Genomic DNA, 10864 nt, shown 5'->3' with positions numbered 1-10864 from the left:
TGCAACTTGTGATGGGCCTATTAGAATATAACTCCATCATTAGTTAAGGAGCACATAGATTAGCTTGCTCTAAGTTGTTTTCATTAAATCAACCTATCTTTTTCTCTCTCTTTCCCTCTCTCCCTCATTCCCTCCTCCCATCCCTGTCTTTATTCCTTACTCCTTCCTTCCTTCCACTCCTTCCTTCTGCTTTGTCTCCTTTTCTTTCCTTTTTCTTTCCAGTATTTTTTCTTTGTGTGTTTATGTCTTCAAAATCACTAATATTTTCTTTTTTTCTTCTGCACCATCTGCTATAAATCTAATCCAATATATTTTTTTCAATTCAGACACTGTATTTGTACAGAAGTTATATATAGACTTTTAAAATATCTTCCATCCCTCTCTTTAATATGCTTTCCCCCCTGCTTCGTTAAATATATAAAATATGATTATAACAGTTGTATAATTTTCAACAAGTCAGTTTTCTACTAGTCTTCCTATAGAATACTATTCCTGAGTACTAGTCTGTCACTGATATAATTTCTGGGTCTATTTTTATTCATCAAATTCCTTTATATTATAATTGTATTTTCCTGCTTCTCTGCATCTCATCAATTTTTTATTGTTTTTCAGACATGGCTAATTTTACCTTATTGGATTCTGAAAATGTTTATGTCTCTTTAGTTAAGATGAGAGATTAAACACAATCCCCATTATTCCACTTATGCCAGAAGTGGAAGTCTCAGGCCTTCTATTACATTGAGTATCTTTTATTGGTTAGAGCAGCTGGAGATGAAGAACAGTAGTTTTCTCCAATCCAGCAAGGTCTGAGCTCTTCATACGTCTAACTTCTGTTAACAAAATGGTCATTTCTTTCTTCAACGCACCCTTTTCTCACAGTCTCCCATCAATTCAGTTAGGAAGAACAACCTGATCCTTTCAGTTTTCTTCCTGGAAATCTTTTCACTCAAACCTATGAGTTCATTAAGTACTTCCATTTTCCAAATTACTTCAGATACCAGTTTTAACAGTTACTGCACCGGGCATAATAGGGGTCAACTTTTCTTCGAACCTGCTACTGCAGTTCCTTTACCATATTGTCCAGCCTGCACTTGCTTTCCAAGCCCAAAGTCAGTGCGATGCATGTTGGAGTTGGTTTGATTTAGACAGCACCTGATTTCTAGCCATAACTAGTATGTCAATTATCTATTGCCACAATAATAAGATGCCAGCCCACAAATTACTTACCTAAAACTGCATTCATTTATTGCTTCTCACAGGTTCACATGTGGCTAGGAAGCTCTGTCCAACTGGGCTAGGCATGGCTGATCTTGGAAGGGCTTGTTCATACACCCAGTCAGCCGGAGCCCATTGTTCTGGGGCAGTGGTGGTGAACCTATGGCGTGCGTGCCACAGCAGGCACACAGAGGTCTCTGTTGGATGGTGAGCTAAGTCACCCCTGCAGCCCAGCACTGGATAACAGTTGTTTTCTTCTAAACTAAAACCTTGGTATTTGGCACTTTCTGATAAGTGGATTTTGGGTTGCAGTTTGGTCTGTAAAACATTCACCATCACTATTCTAGGCTGTCCTTGTCTGGCACAACTTGGCTCCCCTCACAAACTGACAAAATCATGTTCTCCTGACCAGAGGTCAGCTCTGGCATGTTCTCACAACCTTAATAGGATACTAAGAGGAGGAGGCACAAACACTTAGAGTGTTCCAAACCTGCCAAAACAGTTCTTCTGGCCAGCTCTAGAGTCAGGATGGAAAGGCATCCAGCAGAGGGTGTAGACCCAGGGAGGTGTAAAACACCCAGGGCGGTAATGCAGTCAGTTTGCTAGATGTATAAAGCAGGTATTGTACTGTATTATCATCAGCACCCCCATTTTACAGATAGGAATCCAAGGCCCAGAGAAGCGTATCTTGCCCGAGTTCAGGTGCTATGTGTGGTGGAGTTCCTGGTTGAGTCCGGGTCATTTGCGGTGGAGACCAGGGGCTTAAGCAGCACTGTACCGCCCCCTGGGGACAGGCCCCTGCTCCACTGGGATAAGGGTCTTCCGGGCGGCCTCCAGGGAGGTGGGAGGTGCGCGGTACGCGGTCGCTGCCCTCGTTCAGCCACTGTCCTCACGGATAAAGCCGCAGACCTCCAGCGGTCCGTAGAAAACCCCTCTCCCCGTCCCTATGTCTAGGCCTCCAGTGCCCATGGCCGCACAGAGAAGCCTGTCAGGGGTTAAAAAACGAGGAAGAAAGAAACAAAAGAAGGAATAAAGTCAAGAAATGTGCCATGAAGCTTCTTGCAGCGCAAAGCAGAGAAAGTCATTTCCAACTTCTTTCATCTCGAAGATGAAGCCACTAAATAAAGGGGCAAAGCGGCGAACACAAGGGCTTTTAATCTGTCTCATCTCCTTCATAATAACTGCAAATTTTCCCTGGGCCCCTGGGAGTGAGCCTCTTCCCTCCGCGCGGCCTTATCTCCCCCTCCACATTTCGCGGGCCGTCCCGGCGAGGCCTGGGGGAGCCGGCGCTGCCCGCCGCATTGTTCGCGGCCCGGGGCCGGCGGAGGGAGGCGGCCGGGGAGAGGGAGGCGGGGCGCCGCGCCTTCATTAACCGGGCCTTTCAGCGGCGCGCATATCAGAGCCAGGCCTTTTCAGAGGCGCTAATTAGCAATTTGGAGCCTTGCCCCCTCTGGAGAGACGCCTTCAATCTAACAAGTGGGAACAGCGATGCGCTCCCCTCCCCCGCACTGCACTTAATATTTATTGTTTTTCATTTTCTCTTTCTCTTTCCTCTCCCTCCCACCCACCCCATTGTCCCGCTCGCTGCCACCAGATAAGGCTGGGGGTGCAGGGTGGCGGGGAGGGGTGGGGCAATGCGCCATTAATCACTCTTTTAATTCTGGGTTGATGATAACTTTCTCTCTTGCACTGAGAGAAGTTAATCTTTCTGGGATGTTGGGAGAACTGGAGAGTTGGGCGGATAGGGTAGATGCAAAGACGGAAGGGGAGACTCTGGTCCTCCCTACCCCACCCACTTCTCTGCCTTGCCCCTACTGGCATCGCATTTAGAATGCGCTCCTCCTTGCTGCCCTCTGCCCAGCAGCAGCCTTTCCCCGCCTAAAAAAAGATTTAACATAGTCTTCCAAGTTCTCTGCTCAGACACTGCCTCCTCTGTGAAGCCAGCCTCGATTGTCCTGGCTGATTTTCTGCACTTCCTCCTGCAGAAATCCCATAGCACTTTTCACACAGCACCATCCTGGTGTTATGGTGAATTCTGCACAGCTTACGGCTGTTTACAGCTGAAAGAACAGAGACCACCAGATTTTTAATATGTCTGTGTAGGACTCACATACAGGGAATGTTGAATGAGTGGACGGGCAAATTCGTGACTGCCAAAGAAGCACAGGCTTGTTTTTCTTTATCAGTTATTTAAATGACACTGGCTACATGTCACTTTCTAGTCTAAACGTTACTAACTGCTACCATTTGGATACTGAACACCCCCCCCAAATTTGGTGTATAGAAGGTGTGGTGCTGTGGGGGGCACTACTGGGAGGTAAGGGAACCTTTAGAAGGTGGGGTCTAGAAGGAGATGCTTAGATCATTGGGGTGGTGGCTTGAAGGGGATTGGGGGACGCAAGCTGTGTCCTCCTTCTTGGCTCATGACTTGATTACTTTACCTAACACGTGCTCCTACCACAATGTACTGCCCTTGTCAGGGGCCCAAACCAATGGAGCCGACTGCCCTTGGACTTGAACCTCCATAACCATGAGCCAAAATTAATCTTTAACTTTAGGTGTTTTGCTGTAGTAACATTAAGCTGACTAATACACTAATATTCACTCATTTAATCCTCATAGCAACCCTGTAAGGTAAGTGCCATCTCAACTTTACAGATGAGGAAATGATACCGAAAAGGTTAAGTAACTTCCTTAAAATCATAGAGGGGTTCTGTAACAGAGCTGTGATTCAAACCCAGACTGCCAGGCTCCATAGTCTATGTTCTTAAGCCAATGTTCAATGATATGATCATGACTTCTATTCAGGCCCTTTCCTCTCTACCTGGTCAGAGGAAGGGGCTGGGAGGGTATCCAAGCCAGAAGTCCAGGCAGGTACAGAAGAGTTGTACAGGTGCAGATATCCAGGCCCTGACCTGGAAAGCCACACAACTGTCAGACCTTACACCTGGCATTTGGCACTTGGCCATAGAGTAAGCACTATCAGTGCTGGCCTAAGCCCTGAGCTCTAGTCCATGGCCAGAGCCCCTGAATAACCCGGTCTTTCTTCTCATCCAAGGCTCACTGTGTTCACTGAGGCAGCAGGAGCAAAATTCCCAAGAATTTCTGAGTTCCGCTGTGCAAAAGTGAGTGGAATGGAGTGCCCTGGAGAGGGAGGGAGGGCAGGAGAGCTCCTGAAAATCCCCTCCGAATTATAAACATATCCTCTTTAAGTACATTTCTAAGGATAACATTTGTATTACTCTGTCCTGTGCCTGCAGATAGAGCCTGCTTATCTCCTCCATCTCCCCTCCTTTCGCTCCCCTCTGCTGGGAGCAGTCCCTATCTGAAGCCACGCTGGCAGTCCGCTTCCTTGCAATTGTTTCGATCGAGGGGAAAAATTAATTTCTGCCTATCGTTAATTGAGAGAATTGTGTGGAAGGTGAGGGATGGGGAGGGGGGAGCAGAGGAAGGAAGGAGGCGGAGGGAAGCAATCGTGTTATTAACCGTGTCCCTTTCATAAGCAAATATTCTGATTGCCATCAGTGAGATGAGAGGCTCATTAATGCAGGAAGCAAAGAGGTGATTAGAGAACTTTTCAAGAGCTATTGAGCTAAGCTAAGCAGGAGGGAGGGTTGCAGGGATCTGGAGGCTGAGGGAATTTGGGAAGGACTGGGATGGAGGAAAAGCCACTGGCCATTTAAATGGGCTTTCCCGTCCTTCTCCTCCCCCTCCCCCTCGCCCCAGAACTTACCTCCAAATAGTCCTCAAAGCCATCAGCAAGAGATGGGAAGAATACAAAAAAAGGGAGTAAAAACTTCACAAAAGTTCCACCTCCTCTAAAGAGCTCACTCTGACACTACACTGATAGTCTGCAGATCAAATTTTCTGACTCTCAAATACTTGTCTAACAGCGAGTGCTTTTTAGTTATTCAACTGTCTTCACCCACTGATTTGCCAGTCCCTACCAGCTCCTATTTATTGCCCCATTTTGCCTCCTGAGTTTATGTCCTTGCCTGGGGCTATGCAACCCCTGGTCAGGCTGGGCTGCAAAGCTGAGAACTGTAAGAGGCCATGTATGTTGGGGACTGAGAGGGGCAGGATGATGACCAAAGGTGGGACATGTAGCAGGGGTGGGAGCATTGGCACACTCATGTCCACTGACCAGCTTCTCATTTCAGCCATACCTGTGCTGCTGGTCAGAGCCCTATGAAGCCTTCCTAATCCAGTGTGCCTGAAGCAGGAGCCTCATCTTTCTCCAGTTTTCTTCTACTCCAGGATTTTCCCCAAGGCAAAAGTGCTTAGCAACACCAGCCCCATACATGCCAACTGTAGTGGAGAAATAGGAAGCAGTTGATGTCCCCTTCACCAATGGGGACAAGAGTCTGTGGATAATATATCAGGCTCCCCAGAAGGATAACTGGGCGAGGGGGAGGTTCTCTGCTTTGAGGGCTTGGTGGAGTCAAACTCCACTGCTGGCAACAGTTTCCCATCCTTTATTGCTGCTTCCCAGTGTCACCCCTGAAATGATCCATACCAGAATGTGCTCATGCTCTGCTTTCAAGGGAATACAAGCAAAAACTCTCTGTGGGCAGGAGAGGAACACCAGAGAGAGAGGTAGCTACTACATCTGAGTATGGCTCTTTTTAGCTCTGGGCATAAAAGGTGCTAGAGATAAGGACATATACAAGGCCAAAAGAGCCAAGAGTAGGAGCCAGAAAAGATGTGGAAGCTACAGGTTGAGCTCAGGTGTTGAGGCAAAGCCTCATGTGGAGCCAAAGATGAGAACACCTAGGGATTGACACTGTTCTGGTCAGGGAAAGCTGTGCTTGTGGCTAACTCCCCAGCCGATGGCCAGCCCTTGTACCTGAGCTCAGCTCATGTTCAGAAGCTGAGTGGCGAGCTCTAGGTCTTCCACACCCCTCCAAACCTTTGCTCCAGACTGGGCACATGGTAGGTTTCCCAGGATAACCCCACCCAGTTCTTCTCACCAGCTCCTCCGGCCCCCCCGAATCCATCCTGAGGCTTGCTTTCAAAGTAAACCACTCCAGCTGGCACAAAAAGCCAGAAGCAGAGGAATATATGGGACAGACAGCTGATGTGGGGCTCAAGAGACAAGGGTGAGAGTTGTTCTAACTCCCAAACCCTAGGCCCAAAAGACCACTCAGCTCCCTTCTAGAAACCAAACATTCCATCCCTCAATATTCTGACTCCAAAAGTAGGAGATCAAACAAGATCAAAAGAGACCTCCTCCCAAAAAAAAGAAGGAAGAGGAAAAGAAGTAAAGAAAAGGAGAAAAGAGAGGGAAGAAAGGGAGAGGCACTTGGAGATTTTTCAGAACAATCTCCATTCTCTGTGGTGCTTTCTGTTTAAAAAAATGAAAAAGGAATGATGGAGAAGGGGAGAGAGTCAGACAAGTTTAATGATGTGTGTTCAAAGCTCAGATTGGAAAAATGACAGAGAAAAGCAGCCTGTTTCGGCACTAATAAATTGTTCTCTGCCGTAAGAGGCGCCTGTCGCGGCATTAATACAGGCCCCTAATACACGGGTCAGGGTTAAGTAATTCTCTCCGGCAACTTAAGCGAATAATGAAGCTGGCAGTGGCTGGTGGTGCGGTGGGAGAGATGGTCTACGCCGCCGGCACTTTGTCTTCATTTATTATGCCAGCGGCGGCACGGACGGGAAGCCTCCGCCAAGGAGATATCGCTTCATTTCGGCAAGGTAATGAAAGCTGGGTTGGGGGGAGGATAAACCAATTTGCCGGCTGACACTGGAAGGAGTGATTTGCGGACTCCAGAAGGGGAGAGGAGGGCCCGAGCACAAGGAGGCACAAGGCTAAACCAAAGTGGGCCAAAGCACTTCCGGGAGGCAGAGACTCGGCAGGGAACCGAGTGGGGCAAATGGGCAGGAGCCAGGGCAAGAAAAGGGTGAAGTCAAAGACCCTGCTGGTGAGCCAGAAGGGGAGTGGAAGGATCAAGTAGGAGTGAGGGGGGAGAGCAGAGAACAGGGCAGGAGAAAGAAAGGTCACAGCCACAGATGAGGAGCAGATGGCTGGCTGCAGGGAAAGGGGTACTGTGCAGAAGAAAAGATACTGAGGCGGAAGAGGGACAGATAAGTAAAGGCCTGGGAGAGTGGGATAGAGAACATGGGCTGTGGATTGTTGCATAGTTTGAAGCTTGAAGCATTTAGAGCTCAACTGTTTTTGAATGGAGAGTCTGAAGATCCCCCAGAGCACCATGATGGCCATACAGGTTGGTGGCTGCCTCCACTAATGACAGCTGGGGCCAGTTAATGGTCAGAATCAACTTTGGCAGCTTCTGTCCTCCAGTGGTGTCCTCAGATGAACCTGAATTTTGGGGGCAAGGGACTTGAGGTTTTGTTCCTGGGGAAGTAAGGTGGAGTGTGATGGACCATCATACCTGGAGCATCTTTCCCTTCTCAACTCATTGGAATCACTGCAGGAGGCCCCTGGTCCTGCCTTCAAAGTGGGGAGTCCTCTCCTGAGTCAGGTGCTCAGGTCCATCTGCCCTAAAGATGAGTACATACATCCAGCAGCCTGGCCCAATTGCAAGTTGCCATTTCTCAATGGAAGGTGGCAAAAAAGTAGGACAAACCTGGTGAAGGGACTTGCTGCTGCCACTCCTCTCAGAACCACAGTAATGGTGTGGTGTGGTGTGTGTGTCAAGGTCACATCTTAACAGGTTGGACACTCATCAGGCAGGCATAATCCTGGGAGAGGCAGGGTTGTGCAAGTGTTCTGTTACTGGCACTCATCTTCTGTCCTTTCAGCACCAAGACCTCTGGACAGCTCCAGCTAGAGGTCCCGCAAACCAGCCTGGCTTTCTTCCCTTGTGGAGTTTTCAGGTTCCTGAGACCCATTTTATACTTCCACCCAAGATTAAGACAAGTACAGTAGATCTTCAGCAGTCAGTAATTGGAAAACAGTCTCAGCTTGCCCATTTCCCCCTCACTAATACATACTTTTCCCCTCCTCCCCTCTATCCAGACCTGCACACATGTGTTAATATGGGCACAAAACATACATATATACATGCACATTCACCCAAATAACACAGCCACTTTACTCCCCTGATGTGGGTTAAGGATTTCCAATAAGGACCAAATATTTGAAGCTTAACACTGCAGTCTCTAGAGGAGCCAGGCCAATTTCACACTAATCTAACCTCTGAAGGGAGAAAGCATCGGAAGCAAAAATTACATCAAAGAGAAGTTAATGCTGAGAAGCAGGCAACACAAAAAGGAGCTGCTTTCAGTTTCAAATGACTACACCAGTCTGGATTAAGAGATCAGCCTGCTGAATGCCTGTAGCACCATTTCTGTGCCCAGGCACCAGGCAGAATGAAGCCGTGTCCCAGAGGTTAGTCTGAACTGGGGGTCAGGGAGAAAATGAATCTTCTGCCATACTTACTCCACATTCATTGACATAGGATATACCTTGGGCTAAGGACTTTGGAGAAAATAAAAATATTAAAGAGCTCTAGGGAGGACTAGAAGGAAGTGGATCAAAATGCTAACTTTTTATGTGCGTGACTTTTTCTCTCACTGTTGCTCTGAATTTTCTGTGATGAAGTTTTATTACTCTCGTGATAACAAAAGTAAAATAGGTGTTCCAACAGTGATGGAACCTCAGTGGTTCTTTCCTCTTTCTGTCTGGAATTTAGGTCTCTAGGCATTTTTCTTGGCACAACACTTAGCACAGTTGTGTTTGTACAAGTGAAGAGCACGTTTGTAAATGACTCTGCGGGGACAGTCCCCCATCCTAGCCACGGGATGGGAGGGCTACAGTTTCACTCACTAACCCGAGGACAGCAGTAGGTGGCAACCTGAGAAGTTTTAAATGCTTGTTTTCTTCATGATGTGGGGGCTCTGGCTCTTACATCCTCAGCACTTCACCTGGAGCCTGTGTGGACGCCATTTGTTGAATGAGCAAATACGTGAATGAAAGGAAGGTCTTTTTTGCATTACAGTTGACCACAGATAGAATTGCTGCAATGTAGTCATTTAAAATCCATCCTTCCTTCCCCAATAAGTCCCCACTGCTGCCCCAAACACATGCCCTGCTGCCCAGGACAGAATCCAGGCCCCATATGCTCCTAGCATGTAAGGGCAGCTTGGGCAGCCAATACCTCTTTCCCATGCACCCACTTCTGGGCTTCTTCCTGCCCCTCAGTCTGAAAATTACCCCCAGGATGGAGAGGTGGAGAGGCAGTAGGAGCAAGTGGGCCAGCCTGAGAGCCCCCAGGGAGAAGCCGCCAGTCATCCCGTTTTAAGTGGAGCTGAAGTGAGACCGGCCTTCTGCCCACCCCTCCTCCTGCCCACCGCTAGGCAGCAGCCTGACAAGTGTAAATCCCAGAATGAGTGAAGGCGCCCAGCCTCGTGGAGCCTGTGTCTCCGTGCGCATCTCCGCGCTGATTGACTTGTCGCCTCTGCGAGGCTGACTCTATCAGCTCCTCGGTGCCTCCAATTCCAGGTGTGATTTAGTTTGGAGATGAGAGGTGACAGTTAACATTGGTACTCGTCACTGTAGATCAGACGCAGTCACGCTGTCTTCCTTTCCCCTCCTCCCCAGCCCGCCCTCAGGCCCCCACCTTCCTGCCCGCGCCGCGATCAGCGCCTGGGGCTCCCGCCGCGCCCACCTCCCACCCAGCCAGCCGGACCGCTGTCGTCCCTCTGCCGCGCTGCTTTCCACCCTGGTGTCGCCAAGGGCGTTCTCAACGCCCAGCGCCTTCCTCGGACCTGGATTTCTCTCTCCCACAAAGCCCAGGAGTCCTGTCTTCCCGGAAACCGCAGAGGGCTTCCTTTCCCCGTCTCCTGTCTTCCTTGTCTCCTGGCAGCGCAGCTTCTGGGCCGTCAGTCCCCACTGGCCCCTGCCTCAGCAGCCTGAGCCAGAGCTCATGGGGAGCGGGGGCAGATTTTGGTTTTGCTTGTTTTTTTTTGCTTTTTCATTTCAATGCCCAATTCTTAGGTGCCCAGCTCAGCGAAGCTTTGTGTCTGGAGCCACCCCCAGGGCATCACCTCAGGGGGGCTTAGAACACACCTAGCTCTCCCAGCTGTTAAGGAGCTGTTTGACAATAAAAACTCTCCTTGAAAGAAGCCCGGACGAGAGGTGAACAAAATCCTTCCGTCCTGGAGGAGATGGAAGAAACTAGAAATTTGGTATGAGGAGGGGAGCATCTGTGCCAGGATCCCCGGAGGTGCACATCCCAGGGAGAGGGCAGCCAGTGTGGCAGAGTGGTTCCTGATCCTGTGTCTGCAATCCACAGCCATCTCCTCTGCTGTAGCCCAGAGGCCCCCAGAAGTGGAAAAGGCTCAGAAATCCAGTGGGTCACCCAGCATCTCCCACCTTACCAGCCTCTCCTGTTTTTTTTTTGTACTGGGAATCGAACTCGGGACCTCATGCTTGCCAGGCAGGCACAATTCCACTGAGCTATGTTCCCAGCCCCTCTCCTGTTTTTGTCTCAGCAATATGTGACCTTGTCAGTAGAATGGTCTATTCTTCCTCCTCCTCCATACTCTTGAAGCCCTCTTCTGTCATTCCAGCCAGGCTCCCCCGTGGTTGAAAGCACCACCGCCATGTCCTTGTCCAGATGAGTAGAAGGTTGTCCTTCTGAAACAACCTGTAGTCCTGCAGGGGAAACCAACATGGTCC

The sequence above is a fragment of the Chinchilla lanigera genome, unplaced genomic scaffold (assembly GCF_000276665.1).
Source record: "Chinchilla lanigera isolate Chin_1 unplaced genomic scaffold, ChiLan1.0 scaffold00037, whole genome shotgun sequence".
Classification (NCBI taxonomy): domain Eukaryota; kingdom Metazoa; phylum Chordata; class Mammalia; order Rodentia; family Chinchillidae; genus Chinchilla; species Chinchilla lanigera.
The sequence above is the reverse complement of the archived record's forward strand: the minus strand, read 5'-3'. Positions refer to the sequence as shown.